The sequence below is a fragment of the Rhincodon typus genome, chromosome 29 (genome assembly GCF_021869965.1).
Source record: "Rhincodon typus isolate 14 chromosome 29, sRhiTyp1.1, whole genome shotgun sequence".
NCBI classification, from domain to species: Eukaryota; Metazoa; Chordata; class Chondrichthyes; order Orectolobiformes; family Rhincodontidae; genus Rhincodon; species Rhincodon typus.
In genome coordinates this window covers 36,384,216-36,394,623 of record NC_063360.1, presented here as the reverse complement: position 1 = coordinate 36,394,623, position 10,408 = coordinate 36,384,216, and the positions used below count along the sequence as shown (strand labels likewise).

Below are 10,408 nucleotides of genomic sequence, written 5' to 3'. Positions count from 1 at the left end.
AGAACATAAGAAATAGGACCGGGAGGCCTCTCGAGCCTGCTCCACCATTCAACAAGATCATGGCTGATCTTTTCACGGACTCAGTTCCACTTACCCACCATCTCACCGTAACCCTTAATTCCTTTACTGTTCGGTGTTTGACACCACAATCCATTGCCATTTTGGCAAAAAGAATAAAAAGAAATTACATAAATAGAGTTCATCTTCTGTACTTCAAACACAGCTCAAGGGTTTCTGCTGGGTCTTTGCAAAGTGTTCTGGGCCTCAAGGAGTCCCTGCTCTGGGTACAGCACTGGCAATCCCACCAAGAGTCTATTCTTTAGGCCAACTGCAGCTGGCAGTCCTTGCTCCGGGCACCACCTCTGCCGCAGTGACCCACTGCCGCCAAGTGTACCTGCTCCAAGCACCGTCACCACCGCCACTGCAGCCGATGACCTGCTGAGCACCGCGGTAGATGACTTCTGACAGAGTCCCTTAGTCCATGCTCTGAGCCAACCACAGCCAGGAGTCCCCGCTCCATTCACCACCTCCACCAAACCCATGCTCCACTCTCTTCACAACATCAGAAGATGAAGAAAAGAAAAAAAAGAGAGAAAAAGTAGAAAAAGGGGAGCAAGAGAGAGAGAGAGGATGCGGCCAACTTAGAGTGGATGGACTCAGGAGAGCAAATACTACCTACATTGCCGACGGCGCCATCTTTGTCCTCATCTTCATCTTCAATGGGTCACCCTTTATTCTCAATTCATTTTATCCTAGTTCGGGCCTCAACATCTAATTTTCTGCTTGGGGACTCTGCAGCCTTTGGGACTCACTGTCAAGTTCAATAATTTTAGGGCCTGAAGCCCTTCTCCCATGTCCTTATCCCTGCCTCCACACACCAGGCCTTGTCAGCACATGGACTACTACCACAAACAACCAATTGTAAGGCATTAATGGTCCCAATTAGCAGCTATTGATTCCCCCAGGATGACCATTACCCATTTTCTTCCAGTCTTCAGCCAATTTGATTCACTCCACATGATATCAAAAAATGGTTGGAGACACTGGATACTGCAAAGGCTACGGACCTTGACAACATTCTGGCAACAGTACCGAAGACTTGTGCTCCAGAACTTGCCGCTCTTCGAGCCAGGCTGTTCCAGTAAAGCTACAACACTGGCATCTACCCGACAATGTGGAAAATTGTTCAGGAACGCCCTGCACATAAAAAGCAGAACAAATCTAACCTGGTCAATTACCACACCATCAGTCTACTCTCGATCATCAGTAAAGTAATGGAAGGTGGAATATTAGATGTTGTTCCCAAGGTGAAATATGAGGTGTTGTTAGAGCCCAAAGGCTTTAATATTGACTTCACCAGCTTCAAAATCTCTCCTCCCCCAACCTGTCCATCTTCTGGCTCACCTATCCGCTCCACCCTTCCCACTGGGCAACCACAATAACCCCGTACCTGCATCCATCTATCTCTATCTCTCCTACCATTCCCTCAACCCCACCCCCTCCCTCTATTTACTTCTGTACTCCCCTCCCCTTCCCCAGTCCTGACCAAGGGTTTCGGCTCGAAACTTTGACTTTCCTGCTCCTCGGATGCTGTCTGACCTGCTATGCTTTTCCAGCTCCACATTTATTGATTCTAGTTTCCAGCATCTGCAGTCCTTACTGTCTCCATCTCTGCAGGAGTTCCTCAGGGTAGTGTCCTAGGCCCAAGCATCTTCAGCTGCTTCATCAATGACCTTCCGTCCATAATAAGGTCAGAAGCGGGGATGTTCGCCAATGATTGCACAAGGTTCAGTACTATTCGCGACTCCTCAGATACTGAAGCAATCCATGTACAAATGCAACAAGATCTGGACAATGTCCAGGCTTAGGCTGACAAGTGGCAAGTGACATTCGTGCCACACAAATGCCATGCAATAACCATCTCCAACAAGAGACAATCTAAACACTGCCCTTTGACATTCAATGGTTTTACCATCAGTGAGTCCCCCACTATCAACATCCTGGGGGTTACCATTGACCAGAAACTCAACTGGACTTGCCACATTAATACAGTGGCTACAAGAGCAGGCCAGAAGCTGGGAATACTGCGGCAAGTACCTCACCTCCTGACTCGCCAAAGCCTGCCCACCATCTACAAGGCACAAGTCAGGAGTGTGATGGAATACTCCCCATTTGCCTGGATGGGTGCAGCTCCAACAACACTCAAGAAGGTTGACACCATTGGGGTAGATGATGGTCTAGCAGTATTACCATTAGACTATTAATCCAGAGATCCAGATGATGTTCTGGGGACCCAGGTTCAAATCCCGCCACAGCTGATGGTGGAATTTGAATTCAATAAAGGAAAATCAGGAATTAAGAATGAAATCATTGTTGATTGTTGGAAAAACTCATCTGGTTCACAAATGTGCTTTCTTTACCTGGTCTGGCCTACATGTGACTCCAGACCCACAGCAATGTAGTTGACTCTCAATTGCCCTCTGAAATGGCCCAGCAAACCACTCAGTTGTACCAATTGCTACAAAGTCTCAAAGAAATGAAACCTGACGGATCACCTGGCATTGACCTAGGCATCGGAAAAGACAACGGCAGAAACAGCCCTGTCAACCCTGCAAAGTCCTCCTCACTAACATCTGGGGGCTAGTGCCAAAACTGGGAGAGCTGTCTCACAGACTAATCAAGAAACAGCCTGACATAGTCATACTCACAGAATCATACCTTACAGACAATGTCCCAGACACCACCATCACTGCCCCTGGATATATCTGTTCCACCAGCAGGACAGATCCAGCAGAGGGGGTGGCACAGTGGTATGCAGTCGGGAGGGTGTTGCTCTAGGAGTCCTCAACATTGACTCTGGACCCCATGAAGACTCATGGCTTCAGGTTAAACATGGGCAAGGAAACCTCCTGCTGATTACCACATACCGTCCTCCCTCAGCTGATGAGTCAGTCCTCCTCCATGTTGAACAATATTTGGAGGAAGCACTGAGGATGGCAAGGGCACAAAATGTCCTCTGGGTGGGGGATTTCAATGTCCACCACCAAGAGTGGCTCAGCAGCAGCACCACAGATCAGACTGATCAGCTCCGAAAGGACTTAGCTGCTAGACTGGGTCTGCAGCAGGTGGTGAGGGAACCAACAAGAGGGAAAAACATACTTGATCTCATCCTTACTAATCTGCCAGCAGTAGTTGCATCTGTCCATGACAGTATCGGTAAGAGTGACCATCGCACAGTTCTTGTGGAGACAAAGTCCGGCCTTCACATTGAGAATAACCTCCATCGTGTTGTGTGGCACTGTCACCGTGCTAAATTGGACAGACTTCACACAGATCTAGCAACTAAGATTGGGCATCACATGAGGCGCTGTGGGCCATCAACAGCAGCAGAATTGTACTCCAGCACAATCTGTAACCTCATGGCCAGGCATATCCCCCACTCAACCATTACCATCAAGCCAGGGAATCAACCCTGGTTCAATGGAGAGTGCAGGAGGGCATGCCAGGAGCAGTACCAGGCATACCTGAAGATGAGGTATCAACCTGGTGAAGCTATCAAACAGCATAAGCAGCAAGTGATAGACAGACCTAAGTGATCCCACAGCCAACAGATCAGATCATAATGCAGCGAAAACCCTCCACCTGTGGATATGTAGGTGGTGTCGGGCCCTCACCATTTACCTGAAGTGTTGGCTCCCTGATCTGGCACCTTCAGGCAGTGTTTGTGCCAACGCTGCGAGACGCTGATAGGCTGAAAGGAAATTTCTAGTAAGCATCGAATCCATGGCCGTTCTTTTAATCACCTTCACTGACAAGTAGGTGGCCATTCCATTGTTGACCCAACCTCCAGCAAAACATTTCAGGAATAGAAATCGGATCATAAATTGGGGGATTAGATGTTCTCAGGGACATGCACCACAGAAATGTGGAGGTTATTTAGGGAGCAGTTGCTACAAAGTACTGGATAGGTTTGTTCCACTGAGGCAAGGAAGGCACAGTAAGGTGAAGGAACCTTGGATGACTAGATATGTGGAACATCTAGTCAAGAGGAAGAAGGAAGCTTACTTAAGATTGACGATGCAAGGATTAGACAGAGCTGTAGAGGTCTACAAGGTAGCCAGGAAGGAACTGAAAAATGGACTTAAGAGAGCTAGAAGGGGGTATGAGAAAACCTTGGCGGGTAGGATCAAGGAAAATCCCAAGGCATTCTATACTTATGTGAGGAACAGGAGGATGGCCAGAGTGGGGGTAGGGCCAATCAGGGATAGTGGAGGGAACTTGTGTGCGGAGTCAGAGGAGGTAGGGGAGGGCCTTAATGAATACTTTGCTTCAGTATTCACCAGTGAGAGGGAACTTAACGTTTGTGAGGACAGTGTGAAACAGGCAGATCTGCTCAAACAGGTTGATATTAGGAAGGAGGATGTGCTAGAAATTTTGAAAAACATAAGGATAAATAAGTCCCCTGGGCCAGATGGGATATACCCAAGGTTACTACGGGAAGCGAGGGAAGAGATTGCCGTGCCTTTGGTGATGATGTTTGCGTCCTCACTGTCCACCACAGTAGTACCAGATGATTGGAGGGTGGCAAATGTCATTCCCTTGTTCATGAAAGGGAATAGGGATAATCCTGGGAATTACAGACCGGTCAGACTTACTTCTGTGGTGGGCAAATTATTGGAGACGATTCCGAGAGGTAGTATTTATGATTATTTGGAAAAGTACAGTTTGATTAGAAATAGTCAGCATGGCTTTGTGAGGGGCAGGTCATGCCTCACAAGCCTTATTGAATTCTTTGAGGATGTGACAAAACACATCGATGAAGATAGAGCAGTGGATGTAGTGTATATGGATTTTAGCAAGGAATTTGATAAGGTTCCACATGGTAGGCTCATTCAGAAAGTAAGGAGGCATGGGATTCAGGGAAATTTGGCTGTCTGGATACAGAATTGACAGTCCAATAGAAGACAGAGGGTGGTAGTAGATGGAAAGTATTCAGCCTGGAGCTCGGTGACCAGTGGTGTTCTACAGGGATCTGTTCTGGGATCTCTGCTCTTTGTGACTTGGATGAGGAAGTGGAAGGGAAAAGTGTGAAATGATTCATTTTGGAAGGTCGAATTTGAATGCAGAATACAGGGTTAATGGCAGGATTCTTGGCTGTGTGGAGGAACAGAGGGATCTTGGAGTCCACGTCCATAGATCCCTCAAAGTTGCCACCCAAGCTGATAGGGTTATAAAGAAGGTGTATGGTGTGTTGGCTTTCATTGGCAGGGGAATTGAGTTTAAAAGCCGTGAGGTTATGTTGTAGTTCTATAAAACCTTAGTTAGACCACACTTGGAATATTGTGTTCAGCTCTGGTCGCCTTATTATAGGAAGGATGTGGAAGCTTTAGAGGGGGTGCAGAGGAGATTTACCAGGATGCTGCCTGGACTGGAGGGCTGGTCTTATGAGGAAAGGTTGGGGGAGCTAGGGCTTTTCTCATTGGAGCTAAGAAGGATGAGAGGTGACTTGAAAGAGGTGTATAAGATGATGAGGCATAGATAGAGTGGATAGCCAGAGACTTTTTCCCAGGGCAGAAATGATTATTACATAATTTTAGGGCATAATTTTAAGGTGATTGGAGGAAGGTATAGGGGATATGTCAGAGGTAGGTTCTTCACACAGAGAGTGGTGGGTGTGTAGAATGCGCTGCCGGCAGTGGTAATGGAGTCAGATACTTTAGGGACATTTTAAGTGACTCTTGGATAGGTACATGGATGTTAATAAAAGGTAGGGTATGCAGGGTAATTTGATCTTAGAGTAGGTCGGCACAACACTGTGGGCCGAAGGGCCTATACTTTGCTGTACAGTTCTATGGTCTATGTTCTATGTTCTATTTTTAAACTTAATGCCCTGGTCGATGAAGGCAAGAATGCCATATGCCTTGTTGATGACCTTCTCCACCTGCATGGCCACTTTCAGTGACCTGTGTACCAGTGCACCCAGATCGCTCTGCCTTTCAGAACCTTAAGGGTTCTGCCATTTACTGTATATTTTCCATCTGGATTAGACCTTCCAAAATGCATTACCTCACATTTTTCCAGATTAAACTCCACCTGCCATCTCACTGCCCAAGTCACCAACCAATCTATATCCAGCTGTATCCTTTGACGGTCCTCATCGCAATCCGCAATTCCACCAACCTTTGTGTCATCGGCAAACTTACTAATTAGACCAGTCACATTTTCCTCCAAATCATTTATATACATTACAAATAGCAAATGTCCCAACACTGATCCCTGAGGAACGCCTCTCGTCTCAACCCTCCGTTCAGAAACACACCCTTCCACTGCTACTCTCTGTCTTCTATGACCGAGCCAGATTTTTATCCATCTTGCAAGCTCACCTCTGACCCTGTGCAACTTTACCTTCTGTATCAGCCTGCCACGAGGGACCTTGTCAAAGGCCTTACTGAAGTCCATGTAGACAACATCCACTGCCCTACCCTCATCAATCATCTTCATCACTTCCTCAAAAAACTCAACCAAGTTAGTGAGACAAGATCTCCCCTTCACAAAACCATGTTGCCTCTTGCTAATATGTCCACTTATTTCCAAGTGGGAGTAAATCCTGTCTCGAAGAATCCTCTCCAATAATTTCCCGACCACTGACATAAGGCTCACTGGCCTGTAATTAGCTGGATTATCCCTGTCACCCTACCTAAACAAAGGAACAAGTTTGGCTATTCTCCAATCCTCTAGGACCTCCCCTGTAGCCAGTGAGGATACAAAGATTTCTCTCAACGCCCCAGCAATTTGCCAGCTGCCTCTCTCAGTTGTCTGGGGTATATCCCATCAGGCTCTGGGGTGTCTACCCTAATGTTTTTCAAGACCCCCAATACCTTCTCCCTTTTGATCTCAACATGACCTAAACTATCTATACACCCTTCCCCAGACTCATCATCCACCAAGTCCTTTTCTATGGTGAATACTGACGCAAAGTACTCATTTAATACTTCACCCATTTCCTCTGGCTCCACACATAAATTCCCTTCCCTGTCCTTGAATGGGCCAACCCTCTCCCTGGCTACCCTCTTGCTCCTTATATATGTATAAAAAGCCTTGGGATTTTCCTTAATCCTGTTGGCCAATGACTTTTCATGGCCTCTTTAGCCCTCCTGACTCATTGATTAAGTTTCTTTCAACTTTTGTTGTAGTCCATAACACAGTGTGGAGGCGGGGATGAGGGTGGGGCAGGGGGGTGGACTGGTTTTGGAATGAGATGGGGGTGGGGAAGCTAGTAAAGGTGAGTGCAGGTACGTAAGGGTGGGGATTGGTCAGTGAGGTGGGAGGAGCAGATAGGTGGGAAGGAAGACAGACAGGTCAATGAGGCAGGGATGAGAGAGGGGGACTGATCTTGGGATGAGGTCGGGGGTGGGGAGACTTTGAAGCTTGTAAAACCACTACCTACCTGCTAGCACCGCCCCCCTCAATTTATTTCAGATCCCTCTTCCCCTCCCCCATTTCTGAAGAAGGGTCCTGACCCGAAACGTCAGCTTTCCTGCTCCTCTGATGCTGCCTGACCTGCTGTGTTCCTGTAGCTCCACATTGTGTTATCTCAGACTCCAGCATCGGCAGTTCTTATTATCTCTTCCTTGTATTCCACCCTTGCTTTGTGTGTTCCCAGCCTCCTAGCCTTGATAAATGCTTCCTTTTTCTTTTTAATTAGGCTCGCAATATCTCTCGTTATCCAAGATTCCCTAAACTTGCCATACTTATTCTTGTCACGTGGATGATCCATCTTGGCCTCTTTCGATTGTCCCCAGCATTACAGATACCAGTCTTCAGCCAATTTGATTCACTCCACGTGATATCAAGAAATGGTTGGAGACACTGAATACTGCAAAGGCTATGGGCCCTGACAACATTCCTGCAATATACTGAAGACTTGTGCTCCAGAACTTGCCGCTCCCATGGCCAAGCTGTTCCAGTACAGTTACAACACTGGCATCTATCTGGCAATGTGGAAAATTGTCCAAGTATGTCCTGTATATAAAAAGCAGGAGAAATTCAACTTGGCCAATTGCCGCCCCATCAGTCTACTGTTGATCATCAGTAAAGTGATGGAAGGTGTCAGTAACAGCGCTACCAAACAGCACCTGCTCAGCAATAACCTGCTCAGTGATGCCCAGTCTGGGTTCCGCCAGGGCCACTCAGCTCCTGACCTCGTTACAGTCTTGGTTCAAACACGGACAAAAGAGCTGAATTCCAGAGGTGAGGTGAGAGTGACAGCCCTTGACATCAAGGCTCTATTCGACTGAGTGTGGCATCAAGGACCCACAGTAAAACTGGAATCAATGGGTATCGGGGAGTAAACTGTCCAGTGGTTAGAGTCATACCTGACACATAGGAAGATGGTTGTGGTTGTTGGAGGTCAGTCATTTCAGCTCCAGGACATCTCTGCAGGAGTTCCTCAGGATAGTATCTTCAACCCAACCATCTTCAGCTGCTTCATCAATGACCTTCCCTCCACCATAAGGTCAGAAGTGGGGATGTTCGCCAATAATTGCACAATGTTCAGCACCATTCATGACTCTTCAGGTACTGAAACAGTCTGTGTTCAAATGCAACAAGATCTGGACAATATCCAGGCTTAGGCTGACAAGTGGCAAGTACCATTCATGCCACACTAATGCCAGGCTATGGCCATCACTGCACCTTGACATTTAACAGTGTTACTATCACTGAATCCCCCACTATCAACCTCCTGGGTGTTTTCATTGACCAGAAACTCAACTGAACTCACCACATAAATACAGTTGGCTACAAGAGCAGGTCAGAGGTTTGGAATACTGTGGTGAGTGACTCACCTGCTGACTTGCGGAAGCCCATCCACCATGTACAAGGCACAAGTCAGGAGTGTGATGGAATACTCCCCACTTGCCTGGATGAGTGCAGCCCAAACAACACTCAAGAAACTTGACACCATCCAGGACAAAGCAGCTCGCTTGATTGGCATCACATCCACAGTATCCACTCCCTCCACCACTGACACTCAGTAGCAGCAGTGTGCACTATCTACAAGATGCACTGCAGAAATTCACCAAAGATCGTCAGACACCGCCTTCCAAACCCACGACCACTTCCATCTAGGAGGACAAGGGCAGCAGAAACGTGGGAGCACCACCCCCTTCAAGTTTCCCTCCAAACTAATCACCATCCTGACTTGGAAATATATTGCCGTTCCTTCACTGTCACTGGGTCAGAATGCTGGAATTTCCTCCCTAATACCATTATGGGTCAATCCACAGAAGGTGGACTGCAGCGGTTCAAGAAGGCAGTTCACCCCCACCTTCTCAAGGGCAACTAGGGATGGGCAATAAATGCTGGCCAGCCAGCGACACCCACATCCTACAAATTGAATAATTGGCAAAACCATCCAGGACAAAGCAACCAACTCGATTAGCACCACATCCGCAAACATCCTCTCCCTCCATCATTGATGCTTAGTAGCAGCAGTGTGTACTATCTACGAGATGCACTGCAGAAATTCACCAAAGATCCTTAGATAGCACTTTCCAAACCCACAACCACTTCCATATAGAAGGACAAGGGCAGCAGATACATGGGAACACCACCCCCTGCAAGATCCCCTCCAAGTCACCCACCATCCTGATGTGGAAATATATCGCCATTCCTTCAGTGTCACTAGGCCAAAATCCTAGCATTCCCTGCCTAATGGCACATGTACTGCAGCAGTTCAAGAAGGCAGCTCACCACCAACTTCTCAAGGGCAACTAATGACAGGCAATAAATGCTGACACAGTCAGTGACACCATGTCCCATGAATGAAAAAAAACCTCTCCTATAACGTATTAAAATATTGTGGGTGTGAACACTCATGCCAATAGAGACAGTGGACTTGGCTTTGGTTTGCTGCCATATCTGAAACACAGCACCTCAGACAGTGCAGCATTCTCTCAGTCAGTAGGTGAGCTTGGATGATATGCTCAGGTACCTGGACTTGGAAGTGCAGTGACCTTCCCGGGGTGTTTTACAAAATGGCCCTAGTGGTGGAAGAGACAGTGATATTTTCTCTACCCATTCCTCTCCCCAATGCTGCCCCTCACGTCCCCACCCCCACAGCCACCAACACATCGCTGCAATGGTGACCTCCCGCCTGCAGGTGGCGCCGCTTTCCGGGAGGTGGCAGCAGTGGCGTGTGGCGCCGCACTTGGCCCCCGGCTCGTTGTCGCAGGGAGCGTGTTCCGGGAGCGGACCGGGAGGAGCGGGCGCGGGGGTAAGGCCGGGGGCGGGGGGAGAGACCGGGAGAGACCCGGCGGGAGTCGGGGTTGAAGAGGTGCAGGCCTCGGAGTGAAGCTGCTCCCGGTCGGGGTCGGGGTGAGGGAGTCGCTCAGGACCATCCCCCTTG

At 48.0% G+C, this 10,408-nt stretch overlaps 1 protein-coding gene across 1 annotated transcript in view; it reads left to right on the top strand.

Moving 5' to 3' along the window:
• Nucleotides 1-10,172: 10,172 nt before the first annotated feature.
• c29h6orf120 (chromosome 29 C6orf120 homolog) overlaps nt 10,173-10,408 on the top strand; it is a 9,251-nt gene continuing 9,015 nt past the window's right edge. The window contains exon 1 of the mRNA XM_020521866.2: nt 10,173-10,276. The gene's annotated coding sequence lies outside the window, so the exon portion shown is untranslated. The remainder of the gene's footprint in view (nt 10,277-10,408) is intronic.